At 42.0% G+C, this 25231-nt stretch overlaps 1 protein-coding gene across 7 annotated transcripts in view; it reads right to left on the reverse strand.

The window, feature by feature from the left end:
• The window catches only part of kcnj10a (potassium inwardly rectifying channel subfamily J member 10a), a 50175-nt gene that overhangs the window by 19960 nt on the left and 4984 nt on the right, over positions 1–25231 (reverse strand). For 2 of the 7 annotated variants that reach the window (XM_050067233.1, XM_050067232.1), the window contains exons 2-4: positions 24731–24878; positions 20787–20909; positions 11563–12944 (exon numbers count right to left, since the gene is read on the reverse strand). The gene's annotated coding sequence lies outside the window, so the exon portion shown is untranslated. Of the gene's footprint in view, positions 1–5572; positions 6664–11562; positions 12945–20786; positions 20910–21908; positions 22038–24730; positions 24879–25231 lie in introns of those variants that run through there. The other 5 variants (XM_050067234.1, XM_050067235.1, XM_050067236.1 and 2 more) reach the window with 5 other exon arrangements.

Below are 25231 nucleotides of genomic sequence, written 5' to 3' on the forward strand. Positions count from 1 at the left end.
TATATGTATGCCAGAAAAGATTCCGTTTGTCCCAGTACATCGAATGTCAAATGCAATGTGCCAAAAATACCAGGATGTCTTACTACAGTGGTTCCCAACTGGTGGGTTGAGGTCCAAAAGTGGGTTGTGGGTCCATTCTGAATGGGCTGCAAGTGACTGAGTATGTGTTTGTGTCATTTCCTGCTTTGAGTGAGTGATTGACAGACAGATACTTGACAGAGACAGCAAACCAGCAAACCGACATGGCCAAACGCAAGTAAGACGCTGAATGTATTAAACCATGTGGATCTTGAACTAATGACTAAGGAGAAATCTGGACCCTCTAGTTAGACCAGTTGGGAACCACTGCTCTACTGCATCTGGTTGCGTTTTGCAGATGCAAGCCAAGATGCTTTTCCAGCTATTCTGACCCACAATCCTCTGCACGGTGGAAGATACGTCACTTCAGGAGTCAAGCTCATTGACAGCTGACAGAAGCCACAATGATGAATGACAGCGCATCCAAGTGACTGATGACCTGTCAAATAATAATGACAGGAATATTAATGTTTGAAGGTCCAGTGAGAAAGATTTAGGGGGATTTAGGATTGCAGATTGCAATCAGGTCAAATTTCTCCAGGTCACATTTCCGTCAGTGTTTATTGTTCAGGAGGTTTTTACCGGGAGCCGATTACTCCACACAGGTGTCCTCCTCTACAAAACAAACAGACCAGGTGATGAAAACCGGCAAAAACACTGAATAAAGCAGTGTCATTCAACAAATCAATGTTCCTCTCATGCTGTTTGGCCTGTCGTAATGGGCCGCTAACCTAGCACCTGCTAATGTCTGCTCACCTTTTTTCTGTGATAACTTAAGACCCAGACACTCATGAGGGTTTTGCCTCGAGTCAAATTATCCTCAGAGGTCTCTTTCTCACAAAAACAAACAGAGCCGATGATTTAAACAGCTAAAAACCTTGAATGAAGCCGTTTCGAATACAAAAAATCGGTGTCTTTTCGTGACTAGTTGTCGTGGAGGGACTGCTTACTATGGTGGTTGGCCCTATGTCTGGTTTGTCAGTTCTAGGACTGAAGAAACTTAGCAGTGCAACACGATGATCTCTGTAGACAAGGACCAGCTCCCTATGTAGAAATAAGCAACTCATTATAAGGTAACAAAAAAACACGATTCTTATTTTCAGGTGATTATACACTAAAGAAAACATTGTATTATATTCCATTTCTTCCAATATATCCCCCAAAGTCCTACAAATTGGACCTTAAAGTGAACAAAATAATCTCTAAGATTCTAAGGAATCTGCAATGTATGCAATTATAACTTAAAAGTTAAAACTCCATACATTGCAGATTAACAACAGCAGAGCTCTCCGGGTCGACCTCCATCTCTGGCGAGCTTAGGAAATGCCATTTTATCTTCAAGGTAACAGATATGTGAGTAAGAGGATCAAAGTTCAGTGTGAAATGGTATGACAAAGTAGTGTGTCCCCACTGTGTGCATACTGCATGCAACACCTGCAAAGGCAAGCTGCAGTGCCCCCTGAAAGTGAAAGCAAAGAGTGTGAAATTCAGAACGCAGCTCTGGTATTAGTAGCAAAGCCAAGCATACATTTCTCACGGTAAATACAGACGTGTTACATTTAGTGTGATTTTTTTTTTTTTTTTTTTTTTAAGATAACATTTTTTAAAAAGCATTAAGATATAGTTCGGATATATTTTGGGTGGGTATCTTACTTTCTGATGTAAAGTCTTTTTAAATTTGGCAAAAAAAAAACAAAACACAAACATTATGTTTATTACGATCAATTCATAGATACCAAGTACTTGATTGGCAATAAGAAAATGGCTATGTCTTTGAAACTACAAGGAGCGCACATACATATAAGGTCAGTATAGAAACACCATATGTCTCATAAACCTAAAACGGGTGCAAAAGACCTTCACTGTAAAAACTGTGTCTCCAAAACAACTCTTCATCACTATAACCATGTTTTCCAAGCAGTTTTTAAATTGTTTGTTGAGCTGAAGAAGTAGTTTTTGCGACCCATCTATAAATACTCAATTCTTCAGTTAAAGGAAAAATGTCATCTTCACAAGATCGATGAGCACTTAAAATGAGCCTAACAACTACCAACATACATACTATATTTATTCAATTCCTGTCCTGAACACAGTGATGATCCTCCCATAGATATAAATATAACAGAGGTTCGTTGGTATATGATTGTCGCTTCTTTAAGGATACTAATAGTTATCTTAAGCGCTGTATCGTAGGCAACTGGACTCCTTGAGTTAAGTTGAGACCGGCAAGACCGGTTGCCTACGATATAGCACTTACGATGACCTTAATGATTGAGAATCTTCATCAACAGATATCAATAGATACTGTAAATACGCTTTACTTTCACTTGAGGACCCCTGATGCCCTGAAAACTGGAGGATCCTTGTGGAAGAAAAGGCCAACGAGACTGTTTCACTAAATCATTGCCGAATCCAGACAATGGTATTCCAACTAATTTGCAACCCAGTGCTCAAAATCTTGCAACGCATATTATAAGAGACTTATTTATAGGACTTGCATCTCAACGCAGGTTTGGGGAACAATAATATGAATCCTCTTCTAATTAGGCACACTTTATGAAGGTTTATGATGTGTATCTAATGACGTTTTGCATGTTTAATCAAGGACTTAATTGTGTTTTAGAGATTGGTAGAAAACTATTAACAACGTGTGAGTGAGGTGTCAGCATGCTTGAAAAGAACTAGCTCATATGATGAGTCCTCCGACTACATCTGGAGGTAAATGTGATTCTAGGTTTTCCAGATAGCCATGCTTTAAGACAGTACAAACAGGGACTTTTCAGACAGTCAACAACAACGACAGCACAGGGTTCAAGTCCTGCCCATGTTCTCACCTCTGCACACCTGGCTTCACTGGGTAGAATTGTCTCCAGTTAAAAAAATTATTAGATGTTATCCTCCTTAATTCCGATGTCAAAAAGATGTAGGGTTTCAAATGGCGTTTGACCATCCGATAAACACTTTGCTTGAAGTATACTGACACCTTAAAGGGATAGTTTGGATTTTTTGAAGAGGGGTTGTTTGACGTACTTATCCATGGTCAGTGTATTACATAAAGTAGATGGAAGTCAACATGCCCCTAGTGCCCTGTTGGGGAACTGAAGCCATTATATTGCTCTCTTCAAAGCCAGACTCCATTGACAAAAACAGTAATTTAACATCACAGAACACAGGAGCTGCTGGTCTACCACTGCCTCGATTGGTCAGTTTGTTTGTGTTATTGTGTATCTTTTGTGGTTGAAAGGGTTAGTTCAGATTCACCGAAGTCACTCAATAACACTAACTAACTAACTGATTGCGGCAGCAGTAGACCAGCGACTCCTGTGTTCAGCCAGCTAAAATTACTGTTTTTGCCAATGGAGTCTGGTGGCTTTGATGAGAACATAGATAGATGGGGAACTGAAGCCGTTAACAGCTTCCCAGTCTGAAGGGGTTCTCTGATGCCAAGATAAAGCAGTGAAAATATTCTCAATAGCGTATAATTAAACTGAAATTAATTTTTGAAGTGGCTAAAATACATTTTGCTGCAGCCCACGTACACAGCAGTACGTTTTTTAGCTTCCATGTCAGTAATCCTGCCTGCTTCTCCAAACTGGGGACGTACTGACTGACATCTACTGTAGGTAATACACTGATTATGGATAAGTACCTCATACAAGCCCACTTTAAAGGATCCGAACTATGCCTTCCTACTATATTCCAGCTCATGCTTTGAGGAAAAAACTGGGCTCAAGGCGGGAATGAATTCCCCCATAAATATAACAGCTCATGTCGTAGTTGTATGAAAACACAATTCTCCACCACTGCAACTTTGACTTACATCTACACTCAGTGTATTTGTATTGTGGCCTGTACATGTGGGTACTCCATGTTAACATAATTCTGTTCACGTGCAATTTAACAACAGGAAGTAAATGTGACCAGTCTTCATGGTGATCCGACATTTGTCTCAATGTGTCTGTGTCCAGCAGTCTGTCCAAACCTTCATCTAAATCTAAACACTTCCATAAACCCTTCGCCCCTCCACTTCCTCAGCCCAGAATTAGAAGCTGAGGAGTTACGACATTGACCCAAATTAAACAATGGAGAGCAGCTGTGGGCCACCGGGCTGTAATTTAGGACTGACTTTTACCATCTTCTTCCGAGTTAGTAGTGGCCAACGTTGTGTCTCTCTGCTGTAAATCTGGCCAGTGTACTACTGTTGTGGTGCCGATGGGGATTCCTCAATGAGAAGGTGGGATTTGTTTTGACTGAATGGTGTCCGAGTCGAGACTTTCTGTAGACTTGGAGTCAAAACACCATCACACCTGTTCTTCCCACTCTCTTTGATACAAACACAAGGATTGAAAGCTGACACAAAAAAGCCACAAGAGTAGCGCCCAGCGCCCAACCTCGCATTATCCAGGTGGTTAAAGACGCAGCATGTGTACGGCCTCTAATTTCCAGGGCTGGTACCTGCAGTTATTCCACAGGCTAGTTAATGTTACTGATACTATTCTTTCTCACACCTTCAACTCAAACCACCAAAATATATAATTTAATAATTTAATTAATATCCTAAACATGCGGGCGACTAGTCGACTAATGGCCCTAAATGACGACTATTGGTCAACTGGAAATTTCTTAGTCGGTGGCAGCCCTACAATCAGTAAATCAATATGTTTGGTGCTTCTGTTGTTCTGCAGCAGAAGCCCAAATGTATTTTCCTCTGTGTTGCATCTAAGTGTTTACTCCAAACTGTGAGGAAAACCATATTTATTAATCATAGATATCTACCCAGTACAGGTGCAGGGTGTGGAGGCTCAAGTTAGCTAAACTTTTCATTTAACACTAAATTATCTTTGACTAGAAAAGCATTGGTACATCCACTACATTATTAACTACTGTAGGATTTTAGGGACTGTTTTTGCTACTAATGCTAATAATTTAATGCTAAAACCTCAAATAATCCTGTGTAGCAGTCAGATAGTGCTACAGATTTGACCGTCTCTATTGTTACTGCTAATATCCCTCCGCGCTGTAAACACAAGGCAGTGGATACAGCGACACTGAACACCTGTTAACCTCAAGCCTTGCATCAGACAATTTCAGGTTATGCAGCATGTTTCCTCGGGTTATTCTCCACATCACAACAGTTATAGGAAAACTAGTAAACATCATGAGAACTAAAATAAAAATCACAGCTAAAAACAAGCGTATTCTTGGATGTTAGAGGAATATCACAGGGCAGGATTGTAGAAAAATGACAAAAAAAATGGAAATAAAAGATTAGATAAATCTTTAAAGTCCACTAAAACACACTATAAGTACTTAAAGGGATGTTGCAGAGATTTTTATTTGGATATATTTGATGACATTGGCCTGCACACAAGTCAAATAAACTCAGATCCACACATTATTTTCAGATTTTGATCAAATGTTGCTTTGATGTCAGAAGAAAAAGAAGAAATAGCTGCAAAATATGACGAGTAAAGTATGTCTCTGTGTCTCTTACCTTCCTGCTGACTTGTAACAGAAGTTCACTTGGACCACAGCTTTGAAACCTGAAGCTTTAATTAATTTCACTGTCCAGCAGACATGTGAAAAAGACAGACGGCATTCGATCTGTCTTCGGAGGAAAAAGACTGAAAAAAAGATGAGAAAATTCACGGTTTTGAGCGGCGCGCACTTGTTGACAGCTCGAGCATGTTTTACATCACCTCTCACTTTGACATCACATTGTTTGTTTTCTTCTGCAGTCCCTCTACGTCGTTGTCATCCTATATTTAGAAAAATAAAAGCTTCTAAGAAGAAAGAGAAAAAACATGAAACCAGGCGAGAGGCCTGGGCGAGGATTAACCAGTCAGTCGGTGTCTCCCAGCACACTGGTACTGGCAGTACCGGTTCTGGCTCACTGTTACTGGGTCATTATGTAATCAGATGAGCACAGTTTGCACTTCTTCCTGCATGTTAAGCTGAGAGGGAGCCCTGTGTGTCCGGACAGAGAGAAGTTAAAGACGCCTGTGCTGTCCACTCCTCCAGGACCCCCCTGCACGCCTCTCTATATAAACCCAAAAGTATTCAGACAGCCGCTGTTTCACAACATTTTTAATTCATTAATTCAACTCTCCTCCCAGCTTCTCCTCCTACCCTCCCTCTCCGTATCGCTCCCCGACTGTACTCTATAAATGGGCCTCTTTGTTGCGAGGCCTCCTCCGCTGTTTCACCCTTTGTCAACTTTCTCATGTAAACGTTTGATGGTTATAAGATACAAGCCTGGAAGTTGTTGCACTGAAACGGAGGTATTTACAAATCAAAGACGGGAGGAAAAAAACAGGGCTCTTTTCTTGTGCACTTGGCTCCTTGCGGTTTTGCGTTGGCCAGCGTGCAGTGAATGAATAATGTCGGTGCATCTCTGTGAGGCTGTGCCATGTCCGCCTGCAAAGAGGGGGGACTCAGTGGTTGTATAGGCGAGTACACGTGGTCCTGCTGTGAATGGACAGCAGCATGGGATGACCAGGATGAATTAATTCACCAGAGCAACAAGTATGTTGAAACACTGGCCCCATGGTTGAATGTGTTATAACTTTCACCTCTGATGGAAAGGAAAACTGGTGGAAAGCACATTTAACCAAGTACTGTACCTAAGTTCTTGTACTTTACGTGAGCATTTCATTTTATACTTCACTATACTTGTACTCCACTCCACTTTTTGGCGCTTTTCCAGCTGTTCTTGAAAGTAAAACCCAGTTTAGACCAAAGATTTGCGACAAGACAAGTTAAAACAAGCAACTACCTGCAATGCGCCGTTCTGCAACATTCTAAAAACCTGCCAGTTCACACCAATGAAACTACTGTAGATGAGATGGTGTATCATCGCTATGCAACAACTCTCCATACTTTTGTTCTGTTTTCCCGCTTTTCAGACTTATTTTGTGGCTGAATATAATTTGTAGCTTCTTAAAATATGAATGAGGATAGTGATAGTGAGATACTGGCTACAGTTGCATTTGTAGTCGTGATGAAACGGCGAAAAACAGACACAAAACAAACATCAGATGGACTGTATTTACAATGAATACACCACAATAAGATAAAAACCAGCGCCAGTTAAACAGTGAATAAGAATGTGCGTGTGGGGAGGCATACGCGAGCAGCAGCAGCAGCAACCTACAGTCCGACACTGGCACACCGTGAGGATGGAAACAGAGGGCACCATTTTGACTTTACCAGCGGACTTCACTACAAGCCGACGGGCTGTTAAAACAGGTGACGTACTTTACATTCTAAAACCAGCCGCTGGTGATTTAACCAGCTGAGTTGCAAGTGACACCATCAGCCAGCATGAGTCGAACTCAGACAGTCAGTTCATACCACTGCAACGGTTTTGTCACGTCGCAAATCTTTAGTCTGAACTGGACCTAAGGGCTTGTTTGTACTCAACGTCAGGTACGGAGAATGGGATGGATGGAGCCTTTGGTCTGTACTCTGTGTTCATTTCTTTCGTATTTGCTCACGTTTTCTGAAAGTGTACGGATATGGATGAAAAGAAGCAGTACCATCAGGGATTGTGAAGGCAGAGTATCGTAGTTCAGACACAACTGTAGACGACAAAGAAAATTAAATAATGGTAATATATTAGAATATATTCATATTATTATATTTTGATATTTTGTTGATTATATGTCCACAACATGCAAAAAATCCTGGAATAAAAATAGAGAATGATTTTTTTGTTATCATTTTGAAACTATTAAGTTGGCCGGAGTGGAAAAAGTAACCTTTTAAAATACATTGTAAAACAAAAACCACCCCACTTTTAAAAGGAAGGCTCAATTATGTTGGATATATTTGGACTATGTGTTTGATTTTGATGTTTTTTTAACTCACTTTGTCTCAAATGTGAATAGAAAGCAAGCTCGACTATTTGATTATAGGCTACAGTTTTAAATGCTTAAAGTTATATTATTTGTTGTACATAGAAAACAAGTATATGGTCTTACTCCCCACAGAGTTAGTGTATGTCTCTAAAGGAGCAGCCTTATAGAGTTTTTTTATTTCAAAGGGCAACTTGTCTGCCTACCATTCAAAGCTTGCCTTTTGACTTTGTTTTGACCAGAGTTAAATTTACCGAAAGTTCAGATGAGAGTCTCCAGGCGGGGCGCAGACGCATGAATCTGCAGCTGGGACGCACCGCACAATAAACTCAGCACTGCGCAATATTGGGCCCGGCTGGTTTCACACGCACATCAATCTGGGGGGCCCCTCCGAGCTGCCAGCCGGTGTTGTTCCTCCGCAGCACCCTCTCCTGTCCTGCAGAGTGTGGGGCTCCCCTATTCCAGGCAATGGGGCCCTGCATTCACAGGGGCCCAGATTATATGAGTGTGTTTACCTTCTGGGTGAAGACATGTCGACAGCTTTCTGAACTTACTTTGCCTATACTGACCTGAAATAACCCTCCCCATCACACGGACATTTAACTTTGGCAACTTAACCCATTGCATCTTTTTTTAACAATGGAATATGCACCTATTACAGCTTCATATTTATTTCTGAAAACAAACCTCATTGGTTGGTTAAAAACTGAGCAGGTGGAGTCAATATACACTCACTGACCACTTCATTAGACACACCATTTCAACTGCTTTGAACGTGGAATGGTTGTTGGTTCCAGACTAGCTGGTCTGAGTAGTTCAGAAACTGCTGATCTACTGGGATTTTCATACACAACCATCTCTGGTTCAAGATGATAGAAAGGCAACAGTAACTCAAATAACCACTGGTTACAACCAAGGTCTGCAGAAGACCATCTCTGAACCAACAACACCTTGTCCAACCTTGAAGCAGATGGGCTACAGCAGCAGAAGACCACACCAGGTGCCACTCCTGTCAGCTAACAACAGGAAACTGAGGCTACAGTTCACACAGGCTCACCAAAACTGGACAATAGAAGATTGGAAAAACGTTGCCTGGTCTGATGAGTCTGGATTTCTGCTGCCACATTCAGATGGTAGGGTCAGAATTTGGCGCCTTGTATCAACAGTTCAGGCTGGTGGTGGTGGTGTAATGGTGTGGGGGATATTTTCTTGGCACACTTTGGGCCCCTTAGTACCAACTGAGCAGATGGTTACATTTTTAAATTAAAGAAATTGCAGTCACTATTGAAGGTAGCTCTGCGATTTAAAAAATGGTGGGTTTGTGTAGGATGTCCTGTGTCACACAAGCGCTACTGCCATGTTTTAACTCCACCACCTTGCATGGAACTTTGACTGAGGCGGTACCACAAAAGTACCAGGTACTATCCACAACTTTTGCTAATGGAACTCCAAAAAAGAGCAAGCTGAGTAAAGCCTTGATGTATACCATGCAGAGGCAACGTGGCAATAGCATGCTAACAGCTAAGGTTATGAACATGGTAAATGATGTACCTTACCATAACATGCTAACATCAGTGTGTTAGCTCTAAGTAGTCGAAAGACAGGGTGAATAATACTGGGGACGCACATGTGACACATACACAGTAGAGATGAACTGGCGCAGACCAAGAGGAGCTCACAAACTAAATACACAAGGGAGGCAGGTTAAGTGTTGTATCTGAAATCAGAGCCACAGCTGAGTAACAAAATAAAACAGGAAATGCTAACTGGAAAAACTGAAAACAAGAACACTAAACTAACAGCTGGAACAGGATGTAACAACATGCACAGAAGCAAAGCAAAGAGAGATGATGAGCTGTAATTTCACACATCTCACAGACTGATTTAGGCCCAGATCACACAGGAAGCATTTTGGCAGCTGGAGGCGGCTTTTTGTAATTGTTTTTAATGAGAATGAAGCATTTTGCTTGCGGTTTTTGCACTGCAACGCGCCTCATGTTTCTGAGCTCTAGGTGCCTGGCATTGTTTCCCAAGCGCTCTGAACTCCTCAAGCTGAAAAACTTCAACTCAGAGCGGAAAAGCGCCCCAAGTCATCTCTTTTTCCCACTGGTGTAGCACATGCAACATAAAGACCAATGTGCCCCTGCAGACTAATTAACAAACAGATTAAACAGAGCAGTACAGTGTCTTATGTAACGCTACTTGACCCTGTGCCGATTTAAATTTTGATATTTTGTACATAGTCCTTCTATCACCAAGCCCAAAGTTAATGTCAGTCTTGCATAGCCAGCGCTGTGTCAGCACTTGAGAAAGAATCTGGAATCACTGTATTATCATTCTGCTTCAGGGGAAAAGACGCTGCGGCTTGTTTTTGTTTCTTTAAACCAATCAGAATGGTCCTGACAGTGCCCTCGCAAAATGTGTCGGGGTGACAGGGCTAACTGTTAGCATCACATGGTCAATGTTACTACACAGTTATTAGCGGTTTTAATGACAGAGTCAAACTGTTTCGGTATTGGTGTGAGTTTGTTGGGACCGTTTAACAGCTTAATGTTGGATGTTAGCGCTACTGCTGGGTTAGCTTGTGTTAACTGGGCATAATGTCCGGAAGGAGAGCGGCTCCGGAGACAGCAGCAGCAGAAAGTGTGCTGATTGGAAGGGGAATCTGGGCTGTCCAAGATCCGACCTCCGGCGCAAAAAGGATCAAATTCAAGTATCATTTGACTGGAGATGTTTCAAAAGATGTGGGAAATCAGCTCTGACTGGCTGTGACAGAAAACAGAAGGGCACGAGAGTCCTGGGAGATGGAGTCTTGGCTTTTCCCAGCTGCATTCACAAGTTGTTTTATTTGTTGTAGATCTGAAAGAAGAAAACAGGCATGTATTATTGCACTTTTAAATCAGTGTGTAATTTGTGAACTCCGAGGTTGTTGTTGTTATTCCTGTCGCGAACAGGATCTTGAAAATGCTAACATGCAAATGGTGGAGGGGAGGGAGAATGGCAGCCAAAATACTGTATGTCCGTTGAGTCAGACTAAATTAATGTAGCCTCTGATCATTGCCAAACACATGACTATTTCTACTCCTATTTTTTCAAAAAAAATTGTAAGTTGCACACAGTAACACATTGCCAAACCCATCACATCACCCTCCAATACAAATGACCCAAGGTTAACCATTTATTTGGTGACAAGAAAACCTTATTTTGTCGTTCAAAGGAGCTCCAGCCTCCAAAAATAAACATGGCTGCATCAAATACCATCAGTATAAAGACATAATATTGCTCTGCTTCATATTCAAGCCACTTCACGTATGTATGAAAGAATGTGACCTCTCTAAACCAACACAAACCAAGACGTTGTTACCCTGTTTTCAGAGCGGCGAGAGTTTTAGGAAAACTGTGTCACAGAGGTCAGCTGTCACTGAGAGGAGGGAGAAGAAGGGAGGAGAGGAGGAAGGGAAGGAGAGAATGAGACACAGGAGGAAGGATGACAAGCAGACAGGACACGTTAAAGAAGGAGGAGTTTGTGGAGCGGAGAGACATTGTAAGAGGAGGTATGGAGGAAGAAGAGAAAGGAGCACATGATGGTGTAATGTGGACCGGTCGGAAGGCTCCCTCCTTTATTCACCTCCATCTTCCTTTTCTCCACCCCTCTCTTTGTTGATGTGCCTCCTTGGCCCAGGATAAGGTTTGTGTTTCCATCACATGTCACACATGTTGCCCTCCCCCATTGTTTCTGCTTTTATTCTGTCACTTTCACACACACACACACACACACACACACACAGATAAAGATTTCAAATGGTTTATTGCATATGATAGATGAAGGGTTCGGAGGAAAGCATGAAGGGATGAGGATCGAGGGATGGAGGGATGGTAGGATGTTCAATGAAGGGTGAGGGATGAAGGGATGAGGGTCGAGGAATAAGGGGATGAGGGTCGGAGATGGATGACGAAGGGATAAGGGTCGAGGGATGAAGGGTGCAGGATGAAAGGATGAAGACGGAGGGATGAGGGAAGAAGGGACGAGGGTCAAAGGGTTGAGGGACGAATAGATGAAGGGTTAGGGATGACAGGATGAGGATCAAGGGATGAAGAGTGAGGAATGAAGGGATGAGGCTCAAGGGATTACAGACTAAAAGGATAAGATCAAGGGATGGAAGATTGAGGGTCAAGGGATGAAGGGATAGGATGTTCGATGAAGGGTGAGGGATGAAGAGATGGAGATGGAAGGATGAGGGAGTGAAGGGATGAGGGTCAAAGGGTTGAGGGATGTGGGTTGAAGGACGAATAGATGAAGGGTTAGGGATGACAGGATGAGGATCAAGGGATGAAGAGTGAGGGATAAAAGGATGAGGATCAAGGGATTAGAGAATGAGTTAATAAGGATTGAGGGATGGAGAGATAACAGGATGTACGATGAAGGGTGAGGGATGAAGGGATGAGGGTCGAGGAATAAGGGAATGAGGGTAGGAGATGAATGACGAAGGGATAAGGGTAGAGGGATGAAGGTATGAGGATCAAGGGATTAGAGCCTAAAAGGATAAGGATTGAGGGATGGAAGATTGAGGGTCAAGGGATGAAGGGAGCATGATGAAAGGATGAAGATGGAGGGATGGGAGAAGGGTGAGGGATGAATGGATGAGGGCCAAGGTCTAAGGGTCGAGAGATGGAGGGTGCGAGTGGAAGGATGAAGATGGAGGGATGGGGTGAAGGGTAAGGGATGAATAAATGTGGGTTGAGGGTCAAATAGATGAGGGATGAAGGGATGACGGTCGAAGGGATGAAAGGATGAGGGTCAAGGGATGAATGGATGAAAGATTAGGGATCACAGGATGTGGATCAAGGGATGAAGGCTGAGGTATGTAGGCTGAGTCTCAGGGTCATGGGCGGTGCGATGATGGATGTGTTGTTTGAAGGCAGGAACGCAGGAGGGATCCAGGAAGTTGAGACTGAGTGGGGGGGTTGTCTCCCTGTGGACTCGGCTTCGGACAGATCTCCCCCTGGCTCCTGTACGCAGAAAGGACCAGAGAAAAGAAAAGTAAGAGACGAGAAGGGATTGGGAAGGTGGGATGTGACAAATGCGTTGAAGAAACAGAGAATGTTTCAGGTGTGCTTGAATACTTTTGGACAGAAATGGGATGTGTCATCATTGTTCCTGAATCTAGTTTGTAAAACTACATAAAACATAAAAGTGTGAAAATCCACACACAAACGCAAACAAGCCAAAAACCACATTAAACACAGACACACACAGAGAGACAGAAAAACAAGAACACTGCAAATTATTCCTGATGATAAAACTGCAGAGAGAGAGGAAGCTGCTGCAGAAGAAGCAGGTTTGACCACCACAGAAGAAGAGTTTACCATGCTGTATTACATCAATCTGCTGCCTCAAAAGCTTCCTCAGCTAATCTCATAAAATCACACAGAGACAATGAAAATGAGTGAGGAAAACATGACATTGAAAACCAAAATAAAATAGCTGTGAAGTTGCAGAAGGCATGGTAGATATGTTCAGCATTGCTCTCTAACTCCATCTGGTGGCTATCCGTCATACACACACTCATCAGAGGTACAGTATCTTCTCTATCCACCTCTCATCCAAGAGGCTTCCTTCGTTCTGAAGCAAGGCCAGTTGCCTACGATATAGCACTTAAGAGTATTTCTAACGACTAAAACACAGTCAGAAGTCTTTGATCCCTGTTGTTCATAACTGGACTTTTAACAGTATTAAGTTTGTCTGCAGGCTACAGCACAACAAGGAGGGAAGTGACAACAATAAATCCAATTAAAACACAAAACAAAAGATAATCTGCAAATCTACAAAATCAGGCAGGCAAAACGCTTTGCTTGGCTACGCTACCGGTGTGGTCTGACAGCGTGCGGAGGACAGAACAATCCAGGTCACCAGACAGCAGAGGGCTTTGCCTATTATAACTGACCTTCCCAGCTCCCTTACAGTCAAGATGACAATGGAGATATCAGTAGTGAGGTTGTATTCGGCTGTAGCTCAGCGGTAGAGCGGGTCTGTGCCACGCTGGTCTTTTTTTAATCACAGGGGGCTGGTCCTTCTTCAGACTTAATCATGTGTTTTTTAATTGTTATTGAATTATGAGCAGTTTAAACAATGTTCTGCTTGAAGAAAAAGAAAATGTAGCCTTTATCTTATGACTTCAAACCTTATTTCCAGTCATGTGACACAGCGATGGGTCACAAATTACAGGAAAACCTGAGGATAAAGTGTAAGTCCAAACCATAATGAGTGCAGATGCTTATATAGAGGGTATAAGGGTACACTGAGCAGCATGTGTATACATTCAGTAGGCTATATCTTCCGTAGCTAGCTAGCTAACTACACTTTTCAGGGTCTGATTTTGGTTTTGGAACAGGGAAGAAACGTATATTTTTCCAACCTCTCCAGGTAACGAGTATCATTAATACACGACGTGCCCCAGGCACAACATTTAGCTCCAAATCCACAAAACCAGTCTGACAATGAAGGAAATCTGAAATGACTGCATTAGAGTCAATGGAGCACGGCTGTGTTGTTGTCGGCCTGATGCTACGATGTGATTGGCCAGTCTGTGTCTGGGGGTGGGACATGCTGCAAAGCTTGGTTGGTGACCCTGCAGAGTAAATGCTTTTGTTGACTTGTTCAAATCAAACAAGGTGTAGCATGGGTGTTTTGGAGAGTATCTAATTATGATCTGTCAGGCAGCACTTTTCTCAATATGTGCAGTGAACTTCGGCTTTCAAACTTGTAAAGTGTTTTTTCTTTGCCCCTGAGATCAAAATCTTAATCTTGTAAACCAGTGCTGCTAAAGAGCCTGCAGGAGGAAGCAGTTATCTCAATCTAAAGGAACACGCATACACATACATACAAATAAGCGATTCCTTCTCCATCAGTTTTATCTAATGCGCTACAGCATGGCAGGCTGCAAATAGCTCATCTAATTTCTGCCTTCACGAGGTCGAGTCAAGTTTTCACAATGAAGACAACCTGATCTGTTCTGTCTGTCAGCACATTATCGCTGCAGACATAAAGGCACCCGAAAAGTTATTCTGTTAAAGTTTGTATCATGTTTCTCCTTCAGATGATAATACAGATGATAATATCTTGTATCTTATATCCCTGATTTCCCTGCTTTCTCCACTCTGATCATCATTCGCCTCGCTTCCTATCAGTTGCATAACTGTGAGAAAATGTGTTTTCACTGCTGCTCAGGATGTGACAGGAAGCCACATTAACCTCAGAACAGAAGCTGCTATTCCTGTGCTGCTGCTTGTTAAAGATAAACCAGGTTAAACAGGTCAGTGTCTCGAAACCTGTTCCAGATAACCCAAGGCAGTTTGTGCCCTGTTAAGCAAATTATTTTGGCCTTTCAGAGTTTCTCTTTCAGTCACTTAGATTTCCTTCGGATTCATTAGTGGTCCGTGCAGCCAAATAGGAAGATTTAATAATGAGGTCTCTACGCTGATGACATAGTCTTATATTGTTAAGCTTTAATTACGATTCTGATTATGTTCATTCATTCACTGTTTTGTATTTTACTAGTTTTTACTTATAACTGTTAATACTTATTCAGTCTCAGGTAAGACACTTTCTGGAGCTCCATTATTTGCTTCCCAGCTTTGGCTCCCTATGTCACCTCCATGCCTCATCCGATCATTGCTGAAAGCAGCACAGCCAAATCTGACTCTTGACACAGAGGCCTGAAAAGACAAACAGGTCACGTAGGCCAACTGTTACATAACTCTGACCACACAAGTGACCTTCTGTGTCACTACACACCCACACTATTAGTGTGTCATCAGTTACTTTGGAATTTAATTGAAATGACCATGCATAACTTTAACCTTTTTTTTTTTTTAATAAAAAAATCTGGAAATGTCTGTGGACCTTCTCCACATGTGTGCCCCTTGAATCATCATCACCCTCCAGCTCACTGTTGATAGGTTGTATTTTACTCACATATTTTGAAACAAACAAACAGTAGACATTTTACTATCATGGAGTTTAAGCTGAGCAGGAATGGCAGCTAACTTTGCTGGTGAATTTAATCTGAAACCCAGTTTTGCAGTACGAAGTCTCAGAAAATAATCTTTTAGGTAGAGTTTCCCACCCTTACCTCGCCTGTGTGAATAAGGTCAGTGTGTAGCGTTTCAAGAGTCCTTGAAAATGAGAGCACATGATTCAGTTTTCACATGTGGCCACAATGTTCCACTGATGCAAACTTTTACAGCTGCATACATGCATGAGGAATGTGTAATATATCCTGAGCTCTATGTGTATTGCAACCTCAAAGGAGCAACGAGTATATTTAGTACCATATCCATAATATTATCACCAAGGAGCTCCATCAGATGATTTTAGAAATTCATTTTCACCACAAACAGCCACAAAAAAAAGACGAACATGTGTAGCTCCCTTTTACACCAGCTCTGACTTCCGAGTCAGAGCAAAGCTAAAACTCCTACCTGTCCCTCAGAGGAGGGAAAAATAAACACTGTTAAACTCACGCTGACGTGTATGATGGTGCAAATGTATGTGAGCAAATATCCATGCAGGCATTTGTGTATTTACAGTACTCATGAATATCCATGCAGGCATTTGTGTATTTACAGTACTCATGAATAAGTTGAACATCAGGAGCTCTGAATTTTTCTGAGCAACATCTGACCCTCCATACCAGTGTCACCGTCACTGTAAAAACCCAAGCTGTTTGTTTGTATCCAGTCTTTGGTCACATGGTTGTTTTCCCAGCGTTATCTCCTTTGAGATTAGCCATCTGTAGGTTACGTAAAACACTTTTCCCTCATGTCTGGAAATATTGTCAAAAGAGCATGTAGAGAGGATAGTTTTGTTCATATTTCTTACTAAAATGCAAACATTTGCCACAGATACATTTCTGGTGTTTGTTTTGTTTTGTTCTTGTTAATTACATAAAGATATACGATGCAAAAAACGATTTTTAGACTCATACAGAAGTAATCCCATTTATACTTGTGCGGTGGCGTGTCTGTGTCACACTGCAGTTACACCTCCACAACATGAGTTGGTGGCGGGGTTTCTGTGAAGTGCTGTAAAGTTTAGTTGATTCAAAACACACATTAAACACACATTAAACATGGCTTAATAGAAACAATTTCAAACACAAGTACACAAATCAGCTTCACTATAACTCACAGCATTCACAGACAAACACTTGTCTTTATCTGGACACATTTTCCCCACAAATACAACATGCTTTTTTTTAGCACAAGCCTATGGCATTTTACATTGTATTAATTAGCCTAGTGGCTAGTGGACTTTTCCTCTACTCATATGAAGCCAGACACAACAGCAACATTTAACAAAGGTAACGTAACAAAATTCAGCTCCATTACAACTCACAAAGTTCACAGACAAAACAACTGTCTTTTACTAAACATGTTTTCCAACAAGATGCTAATGTTCTTAGCACAAGCCTATGGCATTTTACATTGTACAAATTAGCCTAGAGGCAAGCAGAGATTTCCTCTTCTCTTATGAAGCCAGGATAAATCACACACAAGACTTAAAATGCTATTTTTGTGAAGGCTTTATTGTCTTCACAATTTATTGTTTCTTATATGTGAAACTAAAGTAAATAAAAGCTTTGTTTCCACTGAGGGAAATTGTTTCAGCTTACAGAAATAGACGAGAGGTCTGCATCAGTAAGTAAGTATAAATCCTGCATTGTACATTTTATCATATCCATATATATATGTATATCCATATATCATATACACACACATACATATATATATATATATCAGTATATGCCTATATTATGGCATACAAAGATAGATAGCAATGCAATACAGGAAACGGTAAAATAAACATTTTAAAGAACATTTTCTGCACTGTGTGCAGAAGAAAGTTTTCTACCCGTCATTAAAACCTGGACAGCAGGTCCAAGTCTGTCTGGAGGGTCACTAACATGCACCTTTCGAGCAATGCCGTTTATGTAATAGTGGGAGTGTTAAAGGAATGTATCCTCCTAACAATGATTGTCATACACTGATGGCATTTGGCACACACCATAAATGTACAAGCACTTGTCATGGTTTCGTGCTGATCCACAGTCAGTGTTTGAGGCTTATGTAACATGTGTTTTACTGCAGGACTGACATAAGGAGACCAAGTGATTTTACTTTTATTTGAAGTCATATTTCTGTGTAATTGCTCAGGAGGTCACAGTGTCAAGACTGCAGAGTAAAGTCTGACATTCGTGTGCGTTAGAGCTGTATCTATCCATCCATGTCACAGATATATCTACATGTATATTAATTAAGATTTAATTAGGTAATTTTCCATAAAGGATAATCATATAAGTTTTGAGTCAGAAGGTGAAGCTTCTGATTTACTGGTCCATCTACGTCCCAACCTTCACCTATGTTCATGAGCTCTGGGTAGTGACTGAAAAAATGAGATCGCAGATACAAGCGGCTGAAATGAGTTTCCTTCGTGGGGTGGCTGGGCTCAGCCTTAAGGCCCGAACATACTCAGGTGGAACGTACGCGGAACGGACTCCGCGAGGAATGTCCGCAGTCATTCGGGCTTTCATAGTCGAGCGCACTTCCGCGTTGTAGTTTCCTGTAAAAATGTCCGTGAAAAATCCCTGCGATGTGAAAAATACATGCCGAGCAGTCACTGGTGCGCGGAGCGGAGTCCGCGCGGCCGTAAAATCTGAGCTTTCTGCGCACAGGGCTTGTGGACACGGAGTCCGTTCCGCGTATGTTCCGCCCGAGTATGTTCGGGCCTTTAGAGATAGGGTAAGGAGCCCAGACATCTGGAGGGAGCTCGGAGTAGAGCCGCTGCTCCTTCACATTGAAAGGGAGGTGGTTCGGACATCTGATCAGGGTTCCTCCTGGGTGCCTCCCATTAGAGGTGTTCCAGGCACGTCCCACTGGTAGGAGGTCCGGGGGCAGACCCAGAACACGCTGGAGGGATTATGATGAGATACATAATCCCTGGCCTGGGAACACCTTGGGGTCCCCCAGGAGGAGCTGGAAAGCGTTGCTGGGGAGAGGGACGTCTGGGGTGCTTTGCTTGGCCTGCTGCTCGTACAACCCAGATAAGCAGATGAAAATGGATGGATGGATGGATGGATGGATGGATGGATGGATTTCACAACCAACTCTTCATTTACACACTTGGCAGACATGGATTGGACTTATTTGGAGTGGTGTTCTTTGCCAGCTGGTGAGTATAAGTCCTGTATTCACTCTCTTCTTAGCTCTATTTTGGTCTCCACCAACTCCTGATGGCACATGTTTGGGAACATATTTTCATTGTGGGGTGCTGCACAGTATAAACATGCACACATGATGACAGTAATTATGTGCACAAGCCTTTAAAATCTCTCTGTACAAACTCCAGTATCCGTCTGAGCCGTCCTTAAGTGACGCCACAGATCAATACAAGGAATCTTACGTTAATTACTGCTGAGATTGGAAAAGTCTTGTGAGGCTTCAATTCTGCAACCACGCACATTTTCTCCAGTTGTTCATGCCTTCACTGACCTCACAGATCAGCTCATGAAGAAGCTCGTGAACAGCTCCACCAGCTCATATGACTGCTGACAACATGTCACACCATAAATCCACAACAAAGTGAAGATGAGGCCAAACAGCTCCCCTCAGAACTGACACTTCAACTAACACTGAAATCACTGCACTTCCTGTGATTCTTTTTGTGTCTTTCATTTGCTGCAGAGCCCATTTCCTCCAGACCTGAGTCTCTGTTTGCTGTAATGGGATTTTCAGTGGGATTTTTGTGAGATACAAAAATGTAAAAGCAGACAGTCACCCAAATACAATGACCAAACATGACCTCACAAACAGCTCTGTCAATGTACTTACGGCAGCAGAGTTCAGTCAATACACAGAATCCAATTTAAACACATTTTTGCACATGCAAGCAGCAAGTAGTCATCTATAAACTGCACCTGAAAGTTACATCATGTGAGTAAAGCTTTTCAGATTTTTGCTGAGTTCGTATGGTCATGCTTTCGTGCAGCTTGGAGCTTTGATTGGAATGCATTGCCCACAGAGTTCAGTGTCTTGCTCAGCAGCTTCTTAGCAGCTGTTTATAACTTTTTTCGCTCAGTTGTTCAAGAAGATGAACAAGCGTAATTTTTTATGTGGACTGGATTCCAGTGGTGTAGTGGTAGTTGATGAGATGGGTGTGTAATTAGGTAGATGGGTAGGTTACCAGGGAGGAAGTAGGTAAACTCTCCTGTATATTCCAATGGCTTTTTGCCTGAAAGGTGGGTATACTATACTGTAAAACAACCAGAAAAAGAGGTGAGTATACATCGTTTACCTGTGTATACGCTCCACTACACCACAGGTGAATTCTACAGTCTAAATATTCGACATATAACCAGAGTTGTTTGTAGGGTTGGGTATAGTTTAAAGAGCTGGTGTGTAAGACCTAAAAAGATTTAGTGGCATCTTGCGGTGAGGACTGCAGATTGCAACTGCTGAGGAATTTTCAGAGCTGATGATTTAATAGCTGACATCAGGAGACTTTGACGGATCACACACAGAATTAAATGAAGACACAATCGAGGAGAGTCATAGCTCAACATACAGAATGTAACACAATGTGTGCCGTCCAGAGATTCTGAGGGTGTCCTTGCCTAGATCTTAACCCAAACAGTATTCCCTTGCGAGTTACATCACATTTCCAAATAAGGTTATTTTGAAGTTTCTATTGGTTAGTAACTGTTGCGGCTTCCAAATAAGTTAAAAAATAGCCGCCCACAGACGCCATAACAAGAGATATGATGAACTCACTGTCTTTGGTGTAGTTTTACTCACTGTTTGATGATCCAGGTCGGTTGGTTCCCGAATTGATTTGCAGGATGTATGAAGAGTTGCAAGATGACACTATGAACTGATTGTCTTGATTGTAGCATTCAAAAAATCCCCAAATAAACAGACCTTTACAAAAACAAAGTTCAGATCAATGGGGTATTAAACAACTTCATCAAACGACAAAAAACTAATATTAACCAAAAACACGGTGGTTAAAAACTGTAACCCTGTGGCATCTTCCACCCTCCACACTTAATTCAGCACACCTGCCTTAAATAAAAGGTTCCTGAGATGCCAGGTCATGTGGTGCTAGAAATGGCTCTAACACCAACTTTAAACAACAAGCACACTCACCTGATTCGCTCTAAATCATCTCTACTGTTTCTTACAAAATGTACATATCTAAAAGAGACTCTTGTCTGTTGAGCCTGGGGCACAGGGCAATCACTCTTTCCCTTAACCTTGAGAGCCATGGCAACGGAGCTAGGCAGCGTTATCTGGGCAGCTGTTCTCCCTCCGCCACAACTAGAAATGATAGATGGAGTGCGTTCATAACAAAGGTCAAGTAGACTGGCCTTGAGGCCTCTTTTAGGCCTTCTGCTGACCGGACTGACACCTTAACTATCATCCATTTCCTTTACTGACCAAGGCTAACACAACAAAATTCCCTCAAAGCAACCAGCTTAATCTTCTCTCAATTAGAAATCTTTCATTGTTCAGGAGGTTTTTATGAATAGCTCAACCTAGCTCCAGTGTTTAGTTTGTCCGTTTTGGGCTACTGTCGAAACATGGCAGGGCAACATGGCAGACACCGTGGATGAGGACCTGCTCCCTATGTAGATATGAACGTCTCATGTTAAGGTAACAAAAACAAACATTACGATTCTTATTTTCAGGCAAATATACCCTAGAGAAAACATACTTAGATTATATTCCATATCTTCGAATATATCTGTCAGACACAAACTAATGATGGGCCCATAAAACAGACTCTAGACAGTATACAGGCAATCAGACCAACTGGCAAAGGTATCCACATTAACATGCTAACTGCAGGTAAAAAAAAGAGAAGCAAAGGTATAAACACACACTGAGAATACTAAGACAAATTGATGGAACTCTCACAGTAAGGTAAAGAAGATCTGACACAGAAGGAAGGAAAGACACAGGCGACGAAATACACTGAGACACAGGTGCAACACATCAGGTTAGGGCAGGCAATCACACAGGCGAGAAACGAGACATGAGGTGGATCTGAAATGAGACAAGAGGCAAGTGACCAAAATGAAACATGAAACACTGAGGAAATATGGGGAGCAACAGAACATAACCTTATGTGGCAGGACAGGATGTAGCAACATCCCCCTAAATCACACGGGTCCTTTAAATACACCATACTTTTTTCAATAGTGATAGCTGTTGACTTTTCAGTCAAGTGTTTTTAGGGTGCTTTCAGACCTAGAGTTGTCTTGCTTTGGTCTGAATCAGGGACTTATTATGTTACAAAGTTGGAGGGACAACTACGCAGGTTGATTTTAGCGCTGCTCATCGTGGACTATATTGCTGTCATTGTTCATTTTAGTCAAACCATACAGTTTGAAAACGAGACGCGGCTCCAACTAGAAAACAATGTTTTGATGCATATTAAGGCAGTACAGGAGGAGGCGGTTCGGATCGAGGTAGGAACATGTTCTCGCCACAAATGAACCACACCGGAGTTTGTTTGTAACCAGACTGAAACCACCTCTTTAAGGAGGTCTTGATCTGATGGTTTTGGTGCGCACCTGAGTGTGATTGACGTGTTCACACCTGCCCAAATGAACCACACTTACGGGGCAAACAAACCAAACAGGGCAGGTGTGAAAGCACCCTTAGTGTCATAAAGGAACTCTATTAGTTTCAGAGTTGTTGTTTTTTGCATTGCTACAAATGTGGATACCTTTGCCCCACAGGACATCCATTGTCCCCAAAAAGTCTGACTCTTGCACACAATTTGTCCCAGAAGATCAATATTTAGTTTAAGTTATGTAGGTTTGTTACGGCGACTGCGGATGTTTGCTTGAAGGCAACTGGGAACAATTTTGTACAGCTCCAAAAAGTGTCAAGGCCAAGCAAAAGGATAACTTAGGTCTTTTGTTGCCCAACCTTAAATGCACACTGTGCTTTATGTGTCTGCACTTAAAGAGCAAACATGAAGAATAATATGGGACAAAGTAAAAGATAAGAACCTGCTACAGACTGAGAGAAAAGAGTAGGGGTAAGGGAACTCTATTTGGGTCTGTGTTCTGACATTTCAACCACTTCTCATGTCACCACGCACCCAAAAGACCAAGCTGCTCTTCTGAGGGTCACACAGTTTAGTAATCACTGTCTGTAACATGCTGTTATCAGCCAATACAATTGAGGTTATCTGTATTTATGAAGGACCTTTCCGGCAATAAACCAGAGAGAGGCATGTAAAACACATCTATGCTAAAAAGCTAAGCAGAGGGTAATGAAGATGTCAATCAACAAAAGTCTGTACTCAACCACACAGTCCTTAGAGACATCTAATCAGCCAAAATATATTAAATCACATGAGGGTGTGTCATGTGTGGGTGTGTTAGGGTGTGTCATGTGTGGGTGTGTTAGGCCTTTAACTCCAACAATTTTAAACATCAGAGTCCGTTTAGTGGTGTTGGTGAGTACTAGGGTTTACACCGGGACGCAGTATTCCCAGGATTACACGTCCAAACTATTTTATGTTTGATAGGAAAAACAAAGATGCCAAAAAAATAGTTAAATTCTCTGTGTAAACTAGTCGTGGAACTAGTCGCCCGCATGTTTACGATATCCATTTAATTATTAAATTATATATTTTGGTAGGTGCAACACAGTGGTTTGAGTTCAAGGTCTGAGAAAAAATAGTTTTTATTTTTCATGGCCGATATCAAACAATATCAGCTCGTTAAATACGTCAACAATCAATGTATCCTCCATATACTTCCTTGCATTTGTTTGAGGCTGCAATTTCGCCAGTGAAAGTTCATCAAAGTTGAATTCCATGGAATGCAAATGTTTTATCCGCCCCTTAGCTCACACTGAACAGAAGTGAATGAGTGACGAATATTCGTGTTAATTTTGGTCACGTGTGAGTGTACCCTTAAGGTCAAGAAGGACACACAACGAGTCAGCAGTTTCAGTTCTAAAAACCCATCCGGCACTTCACAAGATGTCATTGCCAAAGAGAAGCTTTGCAAGTTGCATCAGAACAACCAGAATTTCCTAACTGTACAAGACTGGGGATTGGTTTAAGACTTAAGGATCAAGGACAGGACCTTTCAGCAGATCTGACATGATGGCATGTCCATCCTTAAAGCTGTCTCATTTCATCTCTAAAGCCGATCATTTCAGGTCAGAACTTCACCGTGTGAGAAATCTCAGCTTGCATTAGCTCTGGCAGCTTTGCAAATCACATCAAACACGGCAGATGGTTGGTGTGGAATGCATGTCGGGATGCATATGACATGACAAACTCGTAGGGTCTGCTGACATCGTATCCCATGCCTGTCCAGTGTCTGTTTTCATCAAGTACAATGGCATGAAAAACCTTTAAATAAATGTCAGATTAAAGTGAGAGTTTATCTGTGTAAATTTCCTGCTACCATCAGCGTCAATGTTAGGAGAATCTTTATGAACCTTTTTATTGACAGTCCTGTAAAATCGGAGGAACAGGTAAACAGGTTACTGTGGGCCGTCATGCTGCAGTCAGATGGCCCCCACTCATTGGCTGAGCCAAAGGCGTGTCGGCTGTAACCGAGGGGACAAGTGAAGAGATCAGCGGGTCAACGACTGCCACCATGTTATCAGACAAAGTTAACAGCTGTCCTTATAAAGAACAAGCGATATGAAGACGACAGAACCCAAACAGAAGGTTGGCTGACTTGCAAGGAAATCATAATACGCACCAAGGTTGACTGCCCCCTTATGTGTCAACACCAAAAAAACAACTCAAGGTCCATCGACGTCAGGCTGTGTGTTGTGATGAAGGCTCTCCCCGTGTTTTGGCTGGTGTTTGATAAGCCCTTGGTGGGACCCTCTTGGGTCTGTGTTTACCTGTGTGATCCAAAAGAAGTAAACCAAGGCAAAGGTAAATTATGGGCTTACTTGTTTAATGATTACAGTTTGACCTTCACTAGACGTGTTTCACTGTTCGTCATTTGAGAACATGCCATTCTTCATTATCATTGTGTCATTTCATTTTTTCCTCAATTTCTTTCACAAATACCCCCCCCCAAAAAAAAAGGGGGGTGGGGTGTTATGTAATCATTGTTAAATAGTTTTCTTCTTACGTAAGTCTGACACCCTGTGCTCGCAGTTTTTGTGACCCCGCAGTCTGTGGTGTCCTGTAACTGACATGAGCATTAAACGGTCTAATAGTTTGCATTTTCATCTAAATGATTTTCTGA

Source organism: Epinephelus moara, chromosome 17, assembly GCF_006386435.1.
Source record: "Epinephelus moara isolate mb chromosome 17, YSFRI_EMoa_1.0, whole genome shotgun sequence".
NCBI lineage: Eukaryota > Metazoa > Chordata > Actinopteri > Perciformes > Serranidae > Epinephelus > Epinephelus moara.